This window comes from Lissotriton helveticus, chromosome 6, assembly GCF_964261635.1.
Source record: "Lissotriton helveticus chromosome 6, aLisHel1.1, whole genome shotgun sequence".
Lineage (NCBI taxonomy): Eukaryota > Metazoa > Chordata > Amphibia > Caudata > Salamandridae > Lissotriton > Lissotriton helveticus.
Window position 1 is genome coordinate 1,905,284,137 of NC_136067.1, and position 22,067 is coordinate 1,905,306,203.

The window sequence follows — 22,067 nt, forward strand, 5'->3', positions numbered from 1 at the left end:
AGCACCAGTCACGTTACATGAGGACACACATTCATTTTTGTTAGGCACGGGGACATTAAGTGATTTGCCCAGAATCACAGGATGTTTTTAGTGTCATTACCGAGACTCGAACCCAGTTCCCCAGGTCCGAGGTCGAGCGCCCTAGCCGTTAGGCTACCTCTGTAGCAGGGAGTACAACTTGGCTCTGCCCTGAGCCCCCCTTATTCAATTTGTATATGCGTCCCCTTGCTGAAGTAATCGTGTGCTACGTTGTCAAATCAGTATCCTATGCTGATGACACCCAATTGATCATAACTTTGGTGCGGGTTAACAGTGAATCTGCGGATGACTTTAAGGCATGCCTGGTGGACCTAGGCAAATGGATGGACTCCAGCTGCCTTAGACTCAATGCAGGTAAAACCGAAATCTTGGTGGTAGAAAAACAACCCTCTATAATATGGTCCACTGCCTGGTGGGCGAATGAACTAGGCCCTACGCCCACTCCCAAATTAAAGGTGAAAAACCTTGGCATTTGGTTGGATTTCACGTTATCTTTTAATTACCAGATTTTGACCCTTGTTCTTACCTGCTTTGGAACGCTAAATCTTAGGGCTTCTGCCTGATCCCGCTAAAAAAAACTGCAATCCAAGCACTTGTAGTGTCACACATTGCTTACTGAATTGTGCTCTATTTAGGAGCCTCTAAGGTCAGGCTAAAAATGCTCCAAAGGGTGCAAAATGCTGCAGCACATCTGCTTCTAAACATCCCTAGACACTCATCTATAGGCACAGCTCTTGCTAAACTTCATTGACTTCCTGTTGAGGAGAGAATCTCTTTCGAAGCTCTATGCTTCGTACATAGAATCCTCAATGAGAAAGGGCCCGCTATCTCTTCCCCCTGATTAAATTACGTCTCCTAAAAGGATGTCTGAGATCATCAGGAACTGTCTTGACAGTGATCCCATTGATTCGCATAATACGTCTAGGTGGCAGCTCCTTTAGGGCCATATGTATCAAGCTAATTAGCATTCACAAAGGCCGAAATTTCGGCCTTTGCGAATGCTAATTTGACAAATGGTATGTATCAAACATGTTTGATGCAAAATAAGGAATAGCAAAATTTGCAATTCCTTATTTTGCGATTGCACTTAAGGAATCGCAAATTTTGCGATTCCTTAAATGCAATGTATCAAACAAAAAATATTCAAAAATGCCATTAAGGATTCGCAAATTACCACCAACTTCTAGTTGGTGGTAATTCGCGAATTCTTTTCAAAAAGCTTTTTTTCAAAAAACAAAAGGTGCCATATGACGCCCATACATGCCCTTAGGGCATGTATGTGCGCCATATGCCCCCAAATGTCTTTTTCAGGGGTGCAGCAGGGTGTTCTTGAGACACCCCTACACCCTTGAAGAAATTCCTAATTTGCGATTAGCTAATTGCTAATCGCAAATTGCACCTTCATTCCTATGGGCCTCCTGGCCCATAGAAATGAATGGGTAATTTGCGATTAGCAATTTGCTAATCGCAAATTAGGAATGGTAAAGAATCGCTATTTAATAGCGATTTTGTACATACATACCGTTTTGCGAATTCCAAATAGCGATTCCTTAAAATTCGCTATTTGGAATTCGCAAAACGGTAGTATGATACATATGGCCCTTAGTTACTTGGCTGCCAAACTCTGGAATCTGCTACTGCTAAATCTCAGATTAGACCCTTTTCTAGTACGTTTCAGGAAACTTTGGAAACCAGTTTTTTGTAAAAATCTTTGTCTCACTAGTCCTTTTAGTGGGTCCTCTCATTAGGCTCTCAGTTGTAATCTAGCTCGGGGCACACCAAATTAGAGTAACCATGTGCTCTATATATCTCTAACATAACCTGCAACCTGGGAAGGCATCCCGAACTAAAATAATGTATGAAGTGTATCAATTAATTTGTTTTGCAAATAAGTGTTTTATTCATGATTTACATTTTCTTAACAATTATGAATTGATTTATTTTATGTGTACAACTGTAGAGGATAGAAGGCTTGAATGTTCCTTTCTTGATTTAGTCCTGGTAGTTTGTTTTTATTAGACAGTTCAGGGATACAAGTTTAATCACAGCTAGTTTATACAGAGCAAGCTGGTTGTTTTAAAGTGTTTTGAGTACCATTGTGGTAAATAGATATTAGTATTTACTATAAAGTAGCATGATTCAGCGTACCATGTGCTTACCTATCTAGATTGTGGGAAGTTTGATGGTACATATTATGATTTGATTTAGTTAGTAAATTATATTTTTGGGGATTTGGGGATTTCGTTGGTTTGATGTATTGTTTGCTTCAATTTGTTGTCTTTTTGGAAACGTAAAGTTTTGGAAGTTTAAAATAACTGTGTTGCACATAGGAGTTTTGCACGATTCGCCTGACAAATGGGATAGCGTATTTCTTTGGGTCCATTTACTTGTACAATATTTTGATAGAAGTTGTTTAGTTTTCATACCTTCAATGAAAAAGATCTTAAATGAATGAGTCCAGATCCTTTCCACATGAATATCAACAATCCTGGCAATTTAAAGAGAGAGTTAAGATACGAGCTTTCCAAATGTATGTGGGTATGTCTGTGTGTGTGTTTCAGCTGATATTTGAAAGGAAATTACCTGCCAAGATAGAGTAGTGCAACTTGGAAACAGCATGTGTAGCTAGGAAAAGTCATTACAGTACATCTTAAAACAGAATTTTCTTCTCACTCTCTCACACACATATTTTATTTTGGCATGTTCTCTGTGACCCATCTATTTGTAAGCAATAGTGAAAAGGTGAAAAAACAGCAGAAGTCACAAGTTAGGAACACATCTCTTTCAAAGGAGGGAGCTGGATAGGAATATCAAAAAAGAAAAGCATTAGATTTTTGATTTTGTCACAGTGGTTGTAGAGAATTTAGAATGGCATTCAAAAGGAGATATGTGGAACATGAAATCACATATGGTTGAACTATCTAGACAGAATGCAGCGGCTAGTGAATTAGAATTCAAAAGGAAGCTACTTATTAATTTGACTGGAGAGTTAATTTTCAGTGTGATGGAAGTGGAACGAAAACATGATATGGAGACAGGTAATCAAAACCAAACTAGAATGTTGTTTGCTCATTTGTGATGTACTGCATTAGGTGCAAGAAGAAGCAAGTGACGAAGAGAATACATTGAGAGTTGAGTAGTGCATGACTAGACATGCTGCTCAGACTGCCCTGTTGAAGGTGGACAGTGATATAATCACGCTGAACGATGAAAACTAAATAAAACATGAGCCCAACAGATATACCCTCAAACATGTGCAGCAAGTACCATAAGGGCCAAAATAACTTCATGGTAAATCACATTCATCTTTTGGCAGTGTTGCAGGTGAGGTGTTCTTTATTGGAGGCCCCATACACAACTAAAACATAGGTAATTTTTTCTTGAAGAGAGAATTAATGAATACTGTAGTATTATTAAGTTAGACAGTAATACAAAAATGTATGGATGGCTCGTAAATTGTATAGGGACCGTGAGTGGTCAACCTAATGTAGATGGATAATACCAATTTAAGATTGATATCAAAGTATTCTTTTAAATAAAAGCTGTAGTACTTATAAAAAATGTTTTTAGGGACAGCATTCTAAGAGTATATGGGCTGTTCAGGTTGGGGAGTAATTTAATATTGAAGGCTAATATTATTTAAGAGTAATACTTAAATATTTAAAAAAATAATTGATGTGGTAATTTAAAAATATAATAGAAATTTCATTTTTAGGCATAGGATATTATGAATAGATAGGCCCAGGGAGGGGAGTAATTTAATGTTGACAGATAGATTAATACTGAGTATTTGTTTTTTTTTAAAACGCTGAAGTATTTTTTAAAAAAAATTCATTTTTATGGATGTAATGTTAGGGTTATAGTAATAATGTAGTATTGTAGCATGGCATTAATTTAGGATTAATACCTATTCTTAATATTGCTTTTTTTGTTGTAAAAAATCAATTTAACAATTTTAAAAATCAAACCTATTTTATTTGAACTAACAAATAATTTTTTTAAAAGTAATCACTAATTTTTAAATACATTGACATTTGATGACATTAAAAACAATCCAATTCAAATGTGAACTTTCCTACACTTTTCCTTTGTTTGCTAATGAAGTTACTCCATGTTTTATTTTTTAACAGGCCAATTTATTTTTTGTTTCCTAGATTTTACATTGCTTTTGTTAGTGGGTCAAGCACTGCAGACATAGATGGATTAGTGCTGCTGCGTCAGAGAGGTGAAAATGTTTTTTATATTACTTACATTGATAGTTAAGATACCTTTTATGTAAAGAGAGTCAAAAGGAGGATTTGTAAGTATAATAGTTAAATTTACGAAACTGTTACACCTGGCATCTTTGGCGTAGTTTCCCCTGACTTTTTGCCTTCTGACCTCCTGTTTTTCTGACTTCATTTTTGCTGGCATTAGAATTCTGGGCACTTTACCACTGCTAACCAGTGATAAAGTGTAGTGATCTATACTCAAAGCATGGTAATACTGGCCTATGCACAACTGGCATATTTAATTTATTTCTAAGTCTGTGTGTGCCCAGGTTCTGAAAATGAATTGCCACTAGTGGGCCTGCAGCACTGATTGTCCCACCAAGTCTTAAACATGGCTCAGGCCTGCCACTGCAGAGCCCGTGCGTGCTGTTAAACTCCTATTTCAACCTTGCAAGCTAACCTACTTGCCAGGCCCAAACTTACCCTTTAATCACATATGAGACACCTCTAAAGAAGGCCCTAGGCACGGTGCAGTGTATTTAAAAGGTAGTACATGTACTTTTAAGTTTTACATGTCCTGGTAGTGAACTGCTCAATTAATTTTTCACTACTGCAAGGCCTATCTCTCCCACAGGTTAACATTGGGATTGCCTTAAAACCTTAAAACATCATTTGTGTAGTTTTCCCTTGGGAATAGAGAGAGATTCTGAGTTTGGTGTACCTGGACTTACAACAGAAAATACAAAATTATGGTATGTAGCATCTGTAGGAGCCGCAGAGGAAGCTGCTCCTTCTCCTACATTGCTGCCAAAACCTGGAATGACCTTCCTCTCCATCTTTGAACAGCACCCTCCCTGGCGGACTTCAGACAGAAACTCAAAACCTGGCTTTTCGATAGAGATTTCGCACCCACAGCGCCCAGATACCCTAGTGATGACAGTGCTGTGCTATACAAATGCAGTTTGATTGATTAATTGATGGTAAAGTCGGATTTTAAATTGTAAGTCTGAAAATTTCACTTTTAGAAAGTTGGCGTTTTCTTACTTTAACCATTCTGTGCCTCTGTCTGTCTCTGAATACACATATGGGTTGGGTGACAGCTGGGCTTTAGGCATTCCCTCTAGACAGTCACACTCAAAGGAAGCTGGAGTGTGATATTTGCATCCTGATGGCCCATCGAGAGTCTGATGGGCATTTCTGAGATAGAATGGGAGGGAGGAGCTGATGCTTGCACCTAAATATGGCTGTGCCTGTCCCCCACACATAGTGCTGCATACCCTCCTGTTGTGAGTCTGGAGCCCACATAGGCAAGGCAGGGAACTTGTTATCTTCAAAGGCCTTTTTAAAGTCTCCCCCACTTCAAAGGCAGATTTGGTTATAAGTACTGGAGCGCTGACACCACTAGAACTTTGTTGGAATGAAGGACATTCTGCCTGGAAGAAAAGCTGATATGCTATAGGAGGTACTGCCACTTTGCTACCTGCATTGCTAGCCTGCTGCTTGCTGATGGTTGTGCTGTAAGAGGGACTGCAAATGTGCTACCTACTCTGTTGTATTGGACTGCTGCCTGCGGCTTCTTGCCTGGGAGTGAGAAGGACTGGACATGTTCTCTACATCCTTGAACCCAAGTTTCTCAGTGGACTTGTTTACTTGCCTCCTGTTCTCCGAAGTCTCAGGGTCACAAGTGACTTCTTGCAACTCTGCTGGGGCTTCTGGACTCTGCCATATATGAGTCCTACCCCTACCTCTGGTCCTCCCTCCATTCCTGGGCCTCAGAAGGGGGTTGTGCAGCTGTCTTCTGCAAAAATCAACACAGGGACACCTTTGCGCCGATTGGAACCAATGCAGTGCCCTTCGATGAAGTGGTTATTGTATGGCAAGGCGGGTCCCGACTGTGAGGCTCGACGACGACGCAGTGCCGACCCAAAGACGCTGCGCCAAGGCTCGACTTCAACGCAGCTCTGATCCTTCGACACCAACTTTGAGGCTCGACTCCGATGCATGGACCCTATTGCGAGAAGCGGAACCGTCACATTGAGCCTTCGACGTCGACACTTGCTCCATACAAAAGTACTTTTTGAGCTGGACCTGCGTGGGTCCTGTAGCCAGCCTGCCCACTATCGAGGTCAGCCTAAACTTTAGATTTACCCCAGTCTAGTGCGACTTCAAGTAACCTTTAAGCGCTACTCACTTCTAAACACTGGAATTTAATCTTTAAAAATTCATATCTCGACTTCTACTTATTGAAAATGTGTTGTTTTGGACTTGTTGTGCTCAGATAAATATTATCTATGTTTCTAAACTGGTGTGGGGGGTCTGTTTGTGTTTTTTCACTGTGTTAGTGTAATTTAAGTGTTGCACAAATACTTTACACATTGCCCCTTAAGATAAGCCTGACTGCTCTATGCCAAGCTACCACAGGATGAGCACAGGTTAATTTAGGTTGTGTATCTAACTTACCCTGAATAAGATTGTGGTCCCTACTTGGACAGGGTGCAAACCCAGCGTTCCCTATGCAGGGGGCTGAAGATATGCTGTTCTAGAATTTTCATAGTCAAATGGTTTTTAATTTTTTTTTATTAAATGTTTATTGTGAAACAGGTTGCTCGCAGCGTATTTATTTTCCTGTTTCTTTTGGAGGATTGTTTTCCATTTTTTTTGGGATGAGTCTTTTTTTATACATTCCTGGAGCGTTTCTTGATTGGAATTCTTCTACGAATTGTTACAGAGGAATTTCCTTGATCATCACTCATCCCCCTTGTTAGATGGCCCTGACAAGATGGAGATGAAGGCCCATTCTCTCAGCGCCTTTACACCGGTCTCTTTGCTTCAAACCCGGGAAGTTATTCTGGCCTGCAAATCCGGGGCCCCTTCTGATTCCTGTCCCCCGCGGACACTTCATCAGACGATTGACGTAGTCAATCCCATTATTAATGGGATCGTCAACGCCTCACTTAGGGCAGGCGTGGTCCCCTCGGACTGGAAAAAAGCAATAGTCAAGCCACTTATGAAAAAACCCAATAAATCTACTACCGATTTATCCAATCTACGACCAATATCTCTCCTTCCAGTGCTGGGCAAAATAACTGAACAGATGGTTTACCAAGAGCTAAAAAATTATGTTGAAACATACAATATCCTTCATCCTCAGCAATCGGGTTTCCGTTCAAGGCACTCGACAGAAACAGCCCTTATGGAGCTTACCGATTCTATAAAATTCTTACAGGATGAAGGTAAAAGCGCCATTTTGATCCTGCTAGATTTAACAGCGCCGTTCGACACCATCTCCCACAAAATACTGATTAATAGGCTGAGAGATATTGGCATTACAGATGTGGCTCTGGCTTGGATAATTTCTTTCTTGTCAGACAGATCTCAAACCACTGCCCTTGGCCCCTTTCTTTCCAAGGACAAAAAAGTTTCTTCTGGAGTCCCGCAAGGCTCTATTTTGAGTACTTTATTATTTAATGTTTATATGATCCCCCTCATCGCCTTAATTGAGTCATACGGCATACTTGTAACATCTTATGCCGATGATATTCAATTGATTGTACCCCTACACAAAAACTCCACTGATGCCGAACAGAAAGAACTGCCTGACGGATGTTTTTCAGTGGATGGAAAACAACCATTTAAAATGTAATGCTAATAATACGGAGATTCTGCCGATGGGGAAAAATGTCAACTTCTGCCCTGATGAATGGTGGCCAGAGGACTCCCCCGCCCCGCCCCACTCAGCAGCCAGAAACTTAGGGATCTTATTTGACTCTGCACTCTCCTTCGATCAGCATGTGTGGAATGTGGCAGGAAGCTGTTTCGGCATTATTAAATCTTTAAAGAAATTTTTTGATTTCCTTCCCACCGACTCAAGAAAGGCCGTGGCAGTGGCCCTTATACTTTCCCGTTTAGACTATTGTAACGGCCTGCTGGCCGGAGCAAATAAGGCCACTTTAAGAAAATTGCAGAACGTGCAAAACGCAGCCGCCAGATTGGTATTGAAATTACCAAGGAAATCATCCGCTTCGGCGGCCCTCAAACAGCTGCACTGGCTACCCCTGCATAAGAGGATTTTGTTTAAGATCCTGCTGACTACTTTTCGAGCTCTCAACAACATCGGACCGAGTTATCTATCTAAGCGGTACACCCGCTATAATCCTTCCAGAAAGTTGAGATCATCTGGTGGTAATCTGATTAACATCTTCAGATTCCACTATAAAAGCAAGGGGGGGAAAACCTTGACTGTTTTGGTCTCTAAGGCCTGGAATGCCATGCCCATGGACCTTAGACTCCCGGGACAGGAGAACCTCTTCAGGAAGCAATTAAAGACCTGGATCTTTAATTTACCAGATGCCTTTGCAATGGCGGCTATTTAGTTTCCGTAATTGTTACTGTACACTTTCTCAGCGCCAGGATGCTGCTTCCGGAGCGACAGATGCGTTTTACAAATACCCAATACAAATACAAATACAAAATACCATAAAACCTATTCAGGTTTTTATGGGCTCTCTCATTGATTACTTTTGAATGTCAGTAGATGCTTCATATTAAACTCTTGACATTTGAAGAAAGAAGACTTCCAAAGGTATATTATATTACCCAATTTGACAAATATGCCAATTAGAATGTTTCAAAAACCCTTGTAAGACAGAAAGGTAAAGTCGATTTGCTTTTTCAGTAGTGGTAATAGTGTAGCATGAGTGCAATGTTTTCAGAATAGTCTGTGGCACTTAACATGCCAATTTCTTATACCTTACTAAGGAACCTTTCATCAATGTCCTTGTTTTTTTCCATGGTCGCAGACTATTTGAAAACTATTGCTCTACTCTCATTTCTCAAAAACGCTGCTCTTTTTATAAAATTTCCATAAGAGGATAGAAGGTAGGGTAGGTTTTTCAATTGACCTCTTGAAACAGCTATGCATACCCTTTTCAGTATTATTTGTTCTTGCCTCTCCGTCTAAGCAGGTCAGGTAGTGGCTCTACCACCACTGTCAAATTTTTAACAGTCCATGCCCTGCACAAACTGCCTGTGACGCTCCCATTGTGGGTCCTTTTTCAAAGGCACCACAGCGGGACTTCCAAAGAACCTCCCGCCAGAGTAAAAATAAGTCGTACTCTGGCGGCGGTCTTTAATGGCTTTGGCAGTCTTGAAGCAGGGCTGCAGTGTGGTGGCCCCTCTCCGAGACCACCAATGTCATAATAAGACCCTTAGAGTTATTCAGTCAATCCTCAATTTAGAAAAATAGAGGACATTTTAATATATAAAATGACACCAAAGCAAATTTAATCTAAACAGTAGAACTGAAGTTATGGATTTTTAAAGTTTTTTGTGAAGTCTAGCACTTAAAATATCAAAACGCCAACTAGAGGTATCTGGTTGCTTGAGACCATGGCAAAATCAAAAGTTAGCACCGAATGCGATAGAGCACTGGCCAGAAACACAAGTTGGATTGAGCCCGGTCTCAGCTTACCTTCAGACTTTAAAGACATTTTGAAGAAAAGTCCAGGAGAAGTGAGTGATCATCCTTGCTTACACCTACTTTTAGTTTTGGAAAATTCCTTTCTTCCCTTGCCAAGGCTCCAAGAAATCTGAGGTGACAAAAGACTAGTGTCAGGTTCCTTTGTGTGTGCTGGAGGCAGCCCTTTGAAGTATAAGTGGGCCAGGAAATAGCTCCACCCCTATCCACCCTGCCAACACATAGCCCCCTTGGTCTCACTGTCTCTTCAGATGACCCCTACACTCAACAGAGCTGCCCCCAGCGCCTTGAGCCCCTCATGGATGAGTAGTTGTGCTTAAACAACCCTGATTGATTGATTGACTGTCTGGGAGTAATGCACAAAGCCCAACAGCTAAACCAATCAAAATCATATGAACCAGGATACTGACAGCAGGCACCTAATGGTTAGAACAAAAATGCTAACTTTCTAAAAATGGAATTTTCAGAATTGAGATTTAAAATTTGAATTTAACTTTAAAGGGGGTTTAAAATTATAATTCTTTAGACCCCAAACTAAACATTTCAACCTGCTCCCTAATGAAAGTTATCACGTATTAAATTTAATAAAGTAACCCAAAGTTATCCTGTGGGCGAGGTAGGCCTTGCAGCAGTGAAAAACGCACGTAAGAATTTTTCACAATCAGGACATGTAAAAGTTAAAAGTACATGTCCATCTTTATAAATACACCTTATCCTGCCCAATGAGCCTTTTAGAGCTTATCTTAGCAGTGACTTTTAAGTATTAAATAGGAAGTCATGGTAAAAAAACGTTTTTGCCAGGTTGAAATGGCAGTAAAATTGCTCCCCAGGCTGCAGTGTTAGACCTGAGACATGTTTTGAAAGGCTAGTTGAGTGGGTGGCAAAATGAGTGCTGCAGGCCCGCTCGTAACATTGAATTTACAGGGCACAACCAGGATCAAGCAAGAGAAGAGCATCGCCGGAGCCAAGAGTGGAGTGAGCAGAGGGGGCCTAAGAGACAAAGGCAAACTCAGGGACAGCAACCGTATCTACCTCAGTTCAGACAATCTTACCTCAGATCTAACCAAATATCCCAGCGAAACTACCTCAAGACAATGCTCCCTAACCCACTAGAACGTTCTCGCCCGCAAGACACTGAAGCGAGAACAGACACAAGGATAAGCAGAACGCCACATGACTGGGAAAGCGAGAGACTATAATATCTGTATATCCTTTTGCTGATATAGATGTGGACACGGGGGGTTTACTTAGGAGGGAGAAAGAACTGGGGGAGCGCACTATGCAAGGCCAAACCGAGAGAAACACGCATATGCTATGTGAGACCAGTCGATTGTGTTACAGAAATAGGAAGTAGGGGAATTCTACTAGTATCAGACTAGCATACTAACATAAATACTCTCGGGGGGGGGGGAATTAGGATCTTGCCGTCGCACTTCCAGTGTGCGAGGTTTTGGGATGGGTAGGGAGGGGAGTAAAGAGGGAAGGGGGGGGGTTGTCTGCTTTGGCTGTTTAGTCCATCTTGTCTGTCTTGTCTGTCTTACTTATCTACTCTGACACTATCCACTGTCTTCATCCCTATCTGCACCCTTCTTGCTATATACCTGCATACAAGTAGAAACACAGGATCAAGGTCTGGTGAGAGGCATAACAGAGCCAACAGGAGGAAGCCTAGAAAGAACCCTAGGGGGCACCCACCGATTAGACTGGAGTCACTAGCAAGAGAAGAGGGTACGAACACACACACCACAGGGAAGAGAGTAAGGAATGGCGGCAAACACACACTCTAACCGATGTCACAAAATAAAATGACCTCTTTGTTAGCAAGACTGAATATAGTCTCCCTCGATGTGAAAGGCCTCAGCCACCCAGTCAAGAGGAAAAAAATTCTAGATAACCTAGCAAAGACCAAAGGGGAAGTGATCTTGCTGCAAGAAACCAAGCTCTCCCTTGAGGACGCAGCGCGAATCAGAGCGAGATGGGTAGGTCAGGTAGCCTGCTCACCAGCAACAGGGAAGAAGCAAGGGGTGATCACGTTGATAAATAAGAACTCGAAGATAACCGTAGAGGACCAGCAACACGATGAAGCAGGGAGGCTACTAATAACACAACTGAAAAGGGGAGACGAAACCATCCAGGTAAGGAACATTTATGCCCCAAACACAGATGACACCGCATACTGGGAGGGAGACTCATGGAGACTGGAAGCAATTTCCCAAAACGACCTAACGGTGATGGCAGGTGACTTTAATTTAGCACTAGACTACACACTGGACAGACAATCGCAGGCCCACTCCCTCCCACCAAGCTCACACAATATTCTAAAGAACATATGTAACAGATTCAACCTCAAAGACCCATAGCGATTACAGCATCCTGACAACAGAGATTATACCTTTTACTCCAACCCACACAACTCCTACAGTAGAATAGATTACATTTTAATCTCAGGCACACACACCCACTTAATAGAACACTTGGAAATAGCGGCTAGAACACTCTCTGACCACTCAGCATCTGCTTACAATTGTCGGGGCGTTATAACGAGGACCTCCCACGCAGGTAGAGGTTTAGCAATGAAGTCCTGGTAGATCAGGATAACAAAAACAAGATAGAGGAAGCCATTAAGGACTACGTTAGCCAGGAAAATAAGCCTTACAACCCAAATTGAAGAGGCAGGCAACTCTACAAGAGAGCTTTTCAAAATCATTCAGACCTTTACCAACCCTGAGGTATGCGAGAGCCCAGACACTTTTACCCAGGTTCTATGTGACGATATATCTCAGTTTTTTGAGGACAAAATAGAAGGGATATATAAAAAAATCACCGCAGTCTCACATCCTTTGGGAAATGAGGTCCCCGAAATGTCCCCCATGCTGACCTCTGAAAAAACTCTTCAGACAATCCCAGAAATAACTATTAACGATCTGACTATACTTATTAACCAAATCAAGACTGGCTCCCCTACTGACTTGCTACCTGCCAAATTCATCTCCCCTCTAACTGACATAGTAGGACCTCCTATCCAGAAATTGCTTAATCTCTCCTATGCTGAGGGTTTGCTCCCATCAGCCTGGAAGGAAGCGGTAGTGAATCCCATACGCAAAAATCCCACCTTGCCCTGGTCTGAACTCTCCAACCTCCGCCCGATTTCTCTCCTTCCTTACATCAGCAAACTGGCAGAGAAACACGTAAACACCACTCTTTCCAGCTTTATCGAGGCGACAGGGAGCCTGGACCAATCACAATCTGGGTTCAGGCCCAACCACAGCACTGAATCAGCCCTTCTTTCTGTGACGGATCAGATCAAAATGTCACAGGATAGAGGTGGCTCCATGATTCTAGTGCTGCTGGACCTGTCTGCAGCCTTCGATACCGTGTCTCATAACATCCTTCTCAGCCGTTTGCAAGGAGTAGGAATTGGAGGCCTAGCACTATCATGGTTGGAGAGTTTCCTCACCGGGAGATCACAATCTGTCAGCCTGGGCCCCTTTCGTTCCATCTCCAGGGGGCTCACGAAGGGGGTGCCACAGGGCTCATGTCTTAGCCCTACATTGTTTAATGTATATGTGGCCCCCCTTGCTGAGATTGTGCGGAAGTATGGGTTCACACCGATCTCCTACACTGATGACACCCAGCTCCTCTACCCTTTCAGCTCCCTTGACTCTAAAGTCAAAGAGAACTTCGCTGAGGGCATGAGGGCGGTGTCACGTTGGATGGCGACGAACTGCCTCCAATGTAATGTAACAAAAACTGAGGTCATGCTCTTTGGCAAAGCAAGTATTCTTTGGTCCCCTGACTGGTGGCCAATAGATCTCGGCCCAGCACCTACATCTAAACACCATGTAAAGAATCTTGGGGTGAAATTGGACCAAAAGCTGACCCTGAAGGAACACACCAACTACATCGCAGGATTGTGTTTCCACACTATTGGCCTACTTAGACGTGTCTTTCCATATCTTCCTGCCACCTACAGAAAGACACTTGTGCAGGCATTAGTGACCAGTCGTCTGGACTACTGCAACGGCCTGCTGACATTAGCAAATGCTGATGCGGTAGGTCGTTTGCAGGTGGTCCAGAACACGGCAGCAAGACTGGTAATGGGTGCACCAGCTAGGACCCCTTCTAAACCCTTGCTGAGGGAATTGCATTGGCTCCCTATACGACAGCGCATCAACTTTAAGATCTGCTGCACGGTTCATAAATGCATTTATGGTGTAAGTCCTAAATACTTGTCTCAATCTCTGGTGCTATATCAGCCCAGTAGGTCCCTTCGTTCAAGCAATCAAGCCCTTTTAAAACCCCCGGCCACAAAGAAATCCAGACAAGGAGACCGGGCCTTCTCCTCAGTTGGACCTGCCTTATGGAACAAACTTCCCCCTGATGTTAGAACAACTACTAACTACCTATCTTTCAGGAAAATATTAAAAACCCTCCTCTATCAAGAAGCATTTCTGTCCACTTAATCTTCCTAGATGTACTGACTGATAATCCTATAGCTGGCACAGCGCGGAGATACCCTTACGGGATTGATTCCAGCGCTATAGAAGAAATTAAAATAAAAAATAAAATAAACAACACACAAGGCACTGACCCCAAGACCCTTTGGGATGCATTCAAACCAACAGTCAGAGGAACATTAATAGAAATCAAGGCCAAACTGAACAAATAAGCTAACTTACACCTGGACCAACTAGAAAAGGACATCAAAAGACTAGAAGCAAGCCACATGGAAGACACAAGGAATTCTAGCACCCTAAAAGAGCTTACAAAAAAAAAATACGAATAAAAAAAAAACGTTGAGTGAAAGGGCCGGCTGCGGATCAACAAATATAAAGAAATTAACCTCTGCAAGGCCAACAAGGCAGGGAAGATCTTATCCTCTTATCTGAAACACAAACAAAGACAGCACACCATCTCATCAATCACGGACTCACAACACTCACGCAAGACACAAGGATATCATACGTACATTCAGTAAATTCTATACAAAAGGGATCAATCTCTAGACCAGGGCAGTTGTACCGGATACCTGGACAGACTAAACCTCCCAAAGATAACAAATGAGGAAGCACAGATACTGGGACGGGAAATAAGCTCAGCGGAAATTGAGATGGCGATGAAGTCTCTCAAAGACAATAAGGCAGCGGGACCAGACTGGTACACGGCCACCTTCTATAAAATGTTCCAAACACACCTACTCCCAACTATGAAAAAAGTGTTCAACCACTGTGAGGAGGTGGGAGTGGTGTCACAAACCATGACGGAGGCAAACATAATAGTTATCCCTAAAGAAGGCAAAGACACTCAACTGCCCCAAAACTACAGGCCCATCTCACTAATCAACGTAGACTGCAAAATCTACGCCAAAATCCTAGCCTCAAGGCTTAACACGGTACTGCCACAACTGATAAGCAACTCACAGGTAGGATTCCTAAGGATACACATGTCACATGATAACACCAGACTCCTGTGCCACATACTTGAACGGGCCGCAAAGACTGACAAACCAGCAGTGACTTTCACATTAGACGCTGAGAAAGCATTTGACAGAGTATCCTGGTACTTCCTAGAACAGTGCATGCGGGCGTACAACTTGGGAGATTTGTATACGCGGAAAGTAATGGCACTGTACGAAAACCCCAGAGCTCAAATAGTATTCAATGGGGCAGTCTCAGAGCAAATTACCCTACAGTGAGGTACAAGACAGGGCTGCACCTTGTCCCCCTCGTTGTTTTTGCTGGCCTTGAAACCTCTGATCAGGGATATTGGAGCCAATAACGAAATGAGGGGGGTCACCATCAAAGAGGCCACAGTCAAACTAGCCGCTTACGCGGACGACATTCTCATAGTCACAGAGAGTCCCAACTCCTCCATCACTGCCCTCATGGGGACCATAGGTAAGTACTCAATCCACTCCGGCTACAAGCTAAACAGGGCTAAGTCGGAATGCATGCCACTTAACATCCACACCACTAGAGAGGTACTGGGGAACTCAGGCCTAGCCTGGCAAACCGGATTCATCAAATACCTAGGGATACAATTCGGCAAAGACCTCAAAAGCACACTCGACCAAAATGAGAAACTAATGCTAGAAAAGAAAAAAACGCTCCGGGAGACCTGGTCGCCCAAATTTATAACATGGTGGGGGAGGATAGAGACAATTAAGATCATGATCTCCCCCATGGTCAATTACCTGTCGGGAATGCTCCCACTCATACTCACGGGCGAGTTCCACCGAAAAATGGACAAGATGACAAACAAATTCCTATGGCGAGACAAAAAAACGAGGATAAGCCTGAAAAATTAAGACTAGATAAGAAACTAGGAGGGTTAAAGGTGGCAGATTTCAGAACATTTCAGACGACCTTTTTAGCGAAACAGGGAGCCCACTGGGTCCTGCCTATTCAGGGCTATACTCCGGTCTGACTTACTATTGAGAAAGCCATACTAAACAATCTTGATCCAATAACCCTCCTCACTGCCAACAAGCAGACACAAAACGTAAACCCTATATTTAAAAACACGAGAAATGCTCTGCTTAAGATAGACCAAAAAATAGAGCACAGCATTAATAATTCAAAGTGGGAATCACTGTGGGCAAACTCAAAGATAAACTATAAGGGGAAACCTCTAGCCATAGACACATGGAAAAGACTAGGGATCTCCTTCCCAGCTCAGCTGGAAGAAGGGGAAAGCCCCTACACCTTCATGATAAAAAGAATGCATAATCTACCAGACATAGAGCTATACAGCTTCCTTAAAATCAGAACAGCCCTGTCCAAATCAAAACTCACAAAACACAAGCCCTCAATCATCCAATACATGGAGAATATCAACAAAGTAGGCCACCAGGTACCTCACCTCTACGGACTACTACGACCCAGCTCCTCCAAGCTTAACGACAAAACAACCTCATACTGGGAGACACAACTTGGTTCCACACTTAGCGAGAAAGAACTCCACCTCCTCTGATCCTCCCCGTGAAAAACAAGATCTCCCCGGCGTTAGCTCAAACAAAATTCCGGCTTCTTCACAAGATTTACTGGACCCCGGCTCGCCTGGCGACCCTGGGTCTGAGGGAAAACGACCAGTGCTGGAATTGCGACAGGGAACAGGGGGACCTGCCACACCTTATCTACCACTGCACCAAGGTTAAAAAAAATTGGGACTGAATATTCACCTTCATAAATAAAACGTTAGGATGCACACTAAAAGAAGACTTTGCTACACTTACCACCGCATTTATAAATCTGAGCTAGACTCGCAATAAGACAGAGTCCTTCTAGATCTCCTGCTAACAGCAGCAGTCAACATAGTACTCACCAAATGGAAAGACACTTCCAAGGCAGCCTTCAAGGGTTGGCTCAACTGGGTGACATACCTTAGAGGAGCTGACAACAGGGCTTTACGAAACACACCATGGAGACAATCCAACAGGGGCATGTGGGCGTCCTTGGACAAGCTCCTAGACCTATACGAACCGCCCTCAACAGTGCTAACAAAAAGCATATAACGGGCTCATAACCACACCCCCCACTTGATCAGGACACCATTGAGGAGTTAGTATTCTTCTGGTATGCTACCCCTTTTTCTCTCCTTCTTAACTTCCTACTCTCTCCCCCTTTCACAACCCCTTTTTCACCTCAGTGGGACAGTTGGATAGGGGGGCAGACAAGCATATATTTTGTGTAAACTGTATCACCAGACAAAGCGCTGACGATTATATGTTATATGTTGTAAGAAGTAAAACCAATAAAACATTTTTTTTTTAATTACAGTGTCTGGGTACAGGGAGGACCACTTTACTAGGGACTTACAATTAAATTCAATTTGCCAATTTGGTGTGGGTCAACTTTACCATGTTTAAAGGAGATAGCACTAGCACTTTAGCACTGATTAGCAGTGGTAAAGTGCACAGAGAGCTAAAGACAGGAAAAACAATTTCAGCAAAACAGGAGGTGTGAAGGCAAAGGTTTTTGGGGGACCGCCACGCCAAGGATGCCAGCTCTAACAGTAACGTTATTACAAACACTCTGGGGAAAAAAGGTTTCCCGGGATGAAATCATTCTCTCCCTCACCTCCCTGTGTCTCACACCCAATATTTATTTTTTACAGCTCTAGGTGAACGCCAGAGTGTGCTAGGTTAAAGGGACAGCTGTGCTGCTGAGGCGGTTCCACAACTACTCCAAAACAATCTACCATTGAGTACAACACACCTGCCACATTGAACCACCACAGATCACTCCTTTATCCTTGCAACATTCAATGATAACTGACCATTTCTGGCATTCTAAAAAATTCAGATTGATGAGCTGTGCGCCAATGTGATCTGTAAGCAAATGTGATCTGCTGTAAAAAGGGTGCATCAGTAGAGCAACAAATCTTATGATTTTATGATTTTCTCACATCACTCTATTGTTGAAATTAATATGGAACAGAGCTCCTCAGTGTCATCTTAAGGATTTTGGGAGCCATGAATAAGATCTATTGTGAGGCTCCTGTCCAGAACAAATTTGAATTTTATTACCCAATTCGTGCTAATTCAAGCCTGCTTGATGCCAAACAATACTACATTATATTTTAAACTTAAACACAGTCTCACATAAAAATGGAACTATGTCTTTCTCAGGACCATAAAAGTCCTAAGAAGAACAGGATAGAGAGGAGTCTGAGGTAGAGGTAGGCAAAGATGGAGAAAGATTTAGATAGAGAAAACAGAGAGGAAATTCACTTTTAAGGGGGCCCTTCGCTGGTGGGGCCGCCGGGCAATTACCCATGCCTTAAAAAGACTCTGGAAGTACATCTCTGATATAAGGAAAATATTTGAGTGCACTTATTACATTCTTTTCCGTTAATAATCACAGGCAAGCGGCACCGACAGCACTTGGTACATTTTCCTCTAGTGATGGCATTTCAGAGACTAAAAAGGTAAACATGATCTGTAACCAGGGGCAAGGGTCAGTCTCAGAATAGCCCACGGAATCATTATAATATAATTTTACACATTCTTTGCGTGATGCAATTTATTCCGATGAAGGCGAGTTGGCAGGATTTATAGCACACATTCACGTGGAATGTTCTCTTGCTGGTCTCTATAAATAACCTGATTGTCACATCCACGCCTGCTCTCAGATACCCCCCGCGCACCTTCCCGCAGCCATAGACAGCCTGAACCCGTCGAGAACATTCCTCGTCGGTAACGTCGCCTGAAATTGAATTCTTTTGTGCTGCTCGGTTGGAGAACAAAGCACCCGTCTTTATCGTTTCCCTGCAGGCCTGGCTGTATCTGCCTCCAAATTAAACAACCACGAGCAGCGCGCGGAAGGCAAACTGAAGGCAGCGCGGAGACGCACGCGCTCCGCGGAGGCTGCCAGGGCCCCCTCCGCGCTCAGGCTGAAACACTGCATTCCATGCGCGCGGGCCCCGCGCCGCCGTTTATCCTCCTGGAATCGCCTCAACGTGTGCCTGCCAGTGTGCAAAATAATTGAAAAAGGGAGAAAAAAAATCGAATGAAACCCGAATGGTGGCGAGATAAGTGCTAATTTAAAACGTATAAATTGAAAAACTATTCACTGAATTTCTTGTAAGAAATTCAAGCTAGTGCTTTCGGTATTCGACCCAGCTCTGATTTTTACTATATATGAGAATTATTTTATTTGCAAATTTTGTTCTGAGGTAGCCAATTTTCACTAACAAATTTGAGTAACAAGCACGGCCAGGAAATACGTGGTTTGCCTTTTGAATAGTAATTGCTACCATAGACACACACGACAATTCTGTGCACGTGTACACAGAGAGTGCGGGTGCTTTTGGACAGTAGAAGATGCCTTATTGAATGAGCACCAGAGAAGACATGCGCGCTTCGAGTTCTGGGAAGACCAAGATGGTAGCTATCCATAGTGCAGAAGGGGCAGTGGCACAGGGATCCAGAGGTCGGTAGAGACCAGTGCACCCCATTTATATGCGTAATAAAAAAAAAAACGAGGGATGCAGGACTCTTTTTTTCCTTCCTTGTCTTACAGCCTTTGGCACTCTTGTTTCACCACTGGGGAGGAACCTTAAAAAAGTGTCTCCTCCAGGATGAATAAGGCACACGACTTGAAGCACTATATATAAGCAGAACATTTGAAGGGTTTCTGGTTGTGTATGAGCCGATTTCCTGACAAACGTGTGCAGAAAGGAGCGGCAACAGTGGTTCACCAGGTCCCCCAGCCTGGCAGGAAGACCTATTGCTCTCTGTCATGATGCACATCTTCACCAGGTGTGGAGACACAGACGACAGAAATTGGTTGTCGGACCCACACTTTTTTATTTAGCTTACCTGTTGGACAGTGTATTATTTGCACATAAGGGCTACCAAAGTGGTGTGTGAATTACTGGGCACCACAAGGAACACTCAGGACTCAATTCACAAAGTCTAAATTTACCTTTGTGAATTGGGCCCTTAGACTTCAGGTCTAAGTATACCTTTGTGAATTGGGCCCTCAGTCTTAGGGGGTTCCTTTCTTCTCAGACTACTGCCCACAGACATTGCAGCATAACTTTGTTTTTCACAGCTAAGGATGACTGGCATAGCCAGATATCTTGGGTCTAACCAAGAGGGACACCAGGGGCCGTATTACACCCGCTTTGCGCGTCCCTGGGGCACTTTGGTATTACAGAAGGGGGCTCAGAAGCTTGTGCATCCCCTTCTATAATACCGACAGCGCTGGCGCACTTAATGCGCCTGCGCTATCTTCAGAGGATGTTATCTCATTTGCATAGGGGCGTGCCCTATACAAATGAGAGAATCCTTTGACTCTGCACCCGCGCCATATTACAGACGGGGGCACACTGTCAAAGAAGCCCTCAGAAGCCGCACTGACAGTGGACGATTTAGAAGGTGGCGCACTGTCAGTGCGCCTCCTGAGAGCAGCCCTCTGCAGGGGGTAAAGGGGAACCATGGACTCCCTAGACATCCCCTTGCAGGCGGGTGCAGTCACTGACTGCACCCACCTGCAAGGGGATCTCTATTCCCCTCTAAAAGTGCAGGCGGCTGCCGCCTGCACTGTGAAAACACGGAGCGGCTGCTCCATGTTTTCACATGAATGCAATGCCCTCAGGGCAGCACGAGTTCAAGGCTGCCCTGGGGGCAGCGCATACTTCATAATAGGGTGCCTTGTGATTGTTTGCGCCTGGCGCACCTTTTAAAAGGTGCGCAGGTTGCAAACAATCACAAAGTGATGAGCTTGCATGTCAGGTTATGCCCCGCTGTTTACCCCTGTTAACTGCCTCAGTACCTAAAGTTGGTGCAGGTTTCTTCTGGGAAAGATAGACCACCTCTCAAGGAGGATTCAAATACCCCTACTCAAAAAATGCTATTTCACCAATGTGAAAGAGATACCAGGGCACTCAGTATATGTGCCAGATTTCCAAAGAGCCATGGTTGTCTTCCTTTTTTATCAAGCACTGCTTCAACCAGGCTGGGTATCAGTGCTTAGTTTGTAAATTAATAAGTGCAAGGTTCATGACCAGGAGGCCACTGCAGTTTGCACCACCCATGCCCCTGCCACCGCTGCTAATGGTGGTACCAAAACAACTACTAACCATCTCTCTCACCCGCAAGTGCGATAGTTCAGATTATTACAGGTCCCCAAAGCTAAAGAAATGTCTGAGGAGGTAGGTAATATTACTTATTACTCATAAACAACTCTAAATTAAATGAGCGGTGCCACCATGTGGCAGACTGGAGTGTTCACAATTAAATGCTGGGGCCAAGCACTGGAAACAAATTAAGTGCTGGTACTGAGCACTGGAAACCCCCAGCTCAAAATAACCACTGCTGGGTATAGCTTGCAGCCTACTTATAAGCGTGTTTCATGTGGACATTAAACAATAGATAGATAATTGGACCCACAAACCAGAATTGAAGCACTTGAACTTACACTAAAGAAGTCACATCCCTTAAGTATGTGAAAATGAAGATCAAATGGTGTATCCACACTTGTACAGGTAGAGTCCACAAACAGAGGAGTGGCATCTGGTGGAAGGTGTTTGTGCACTTAATCAGAAAACCTGGTTACATAGATTACAAGAGGAAAGAAAGCACAGACATGTATGAACACAGGACAGTAGTCTTACATAATCCATTGTAGCAGAGGATACAGGATGATGAACAACAAGGCTAGTTGGGAAGTGGAGCATGGGAGCATTTGCTGAATCACCCACCAAAGGAACATAGGGTGAGATTAAACAATGGCGCACAAGGTGATAGACGTCACAGCATAACTGGGTGAAGCACTTCAGAGGAGCACTGGGTGAAGAAGCACCAGGGTATACTTCAGATGAGCACTGGATGTGGA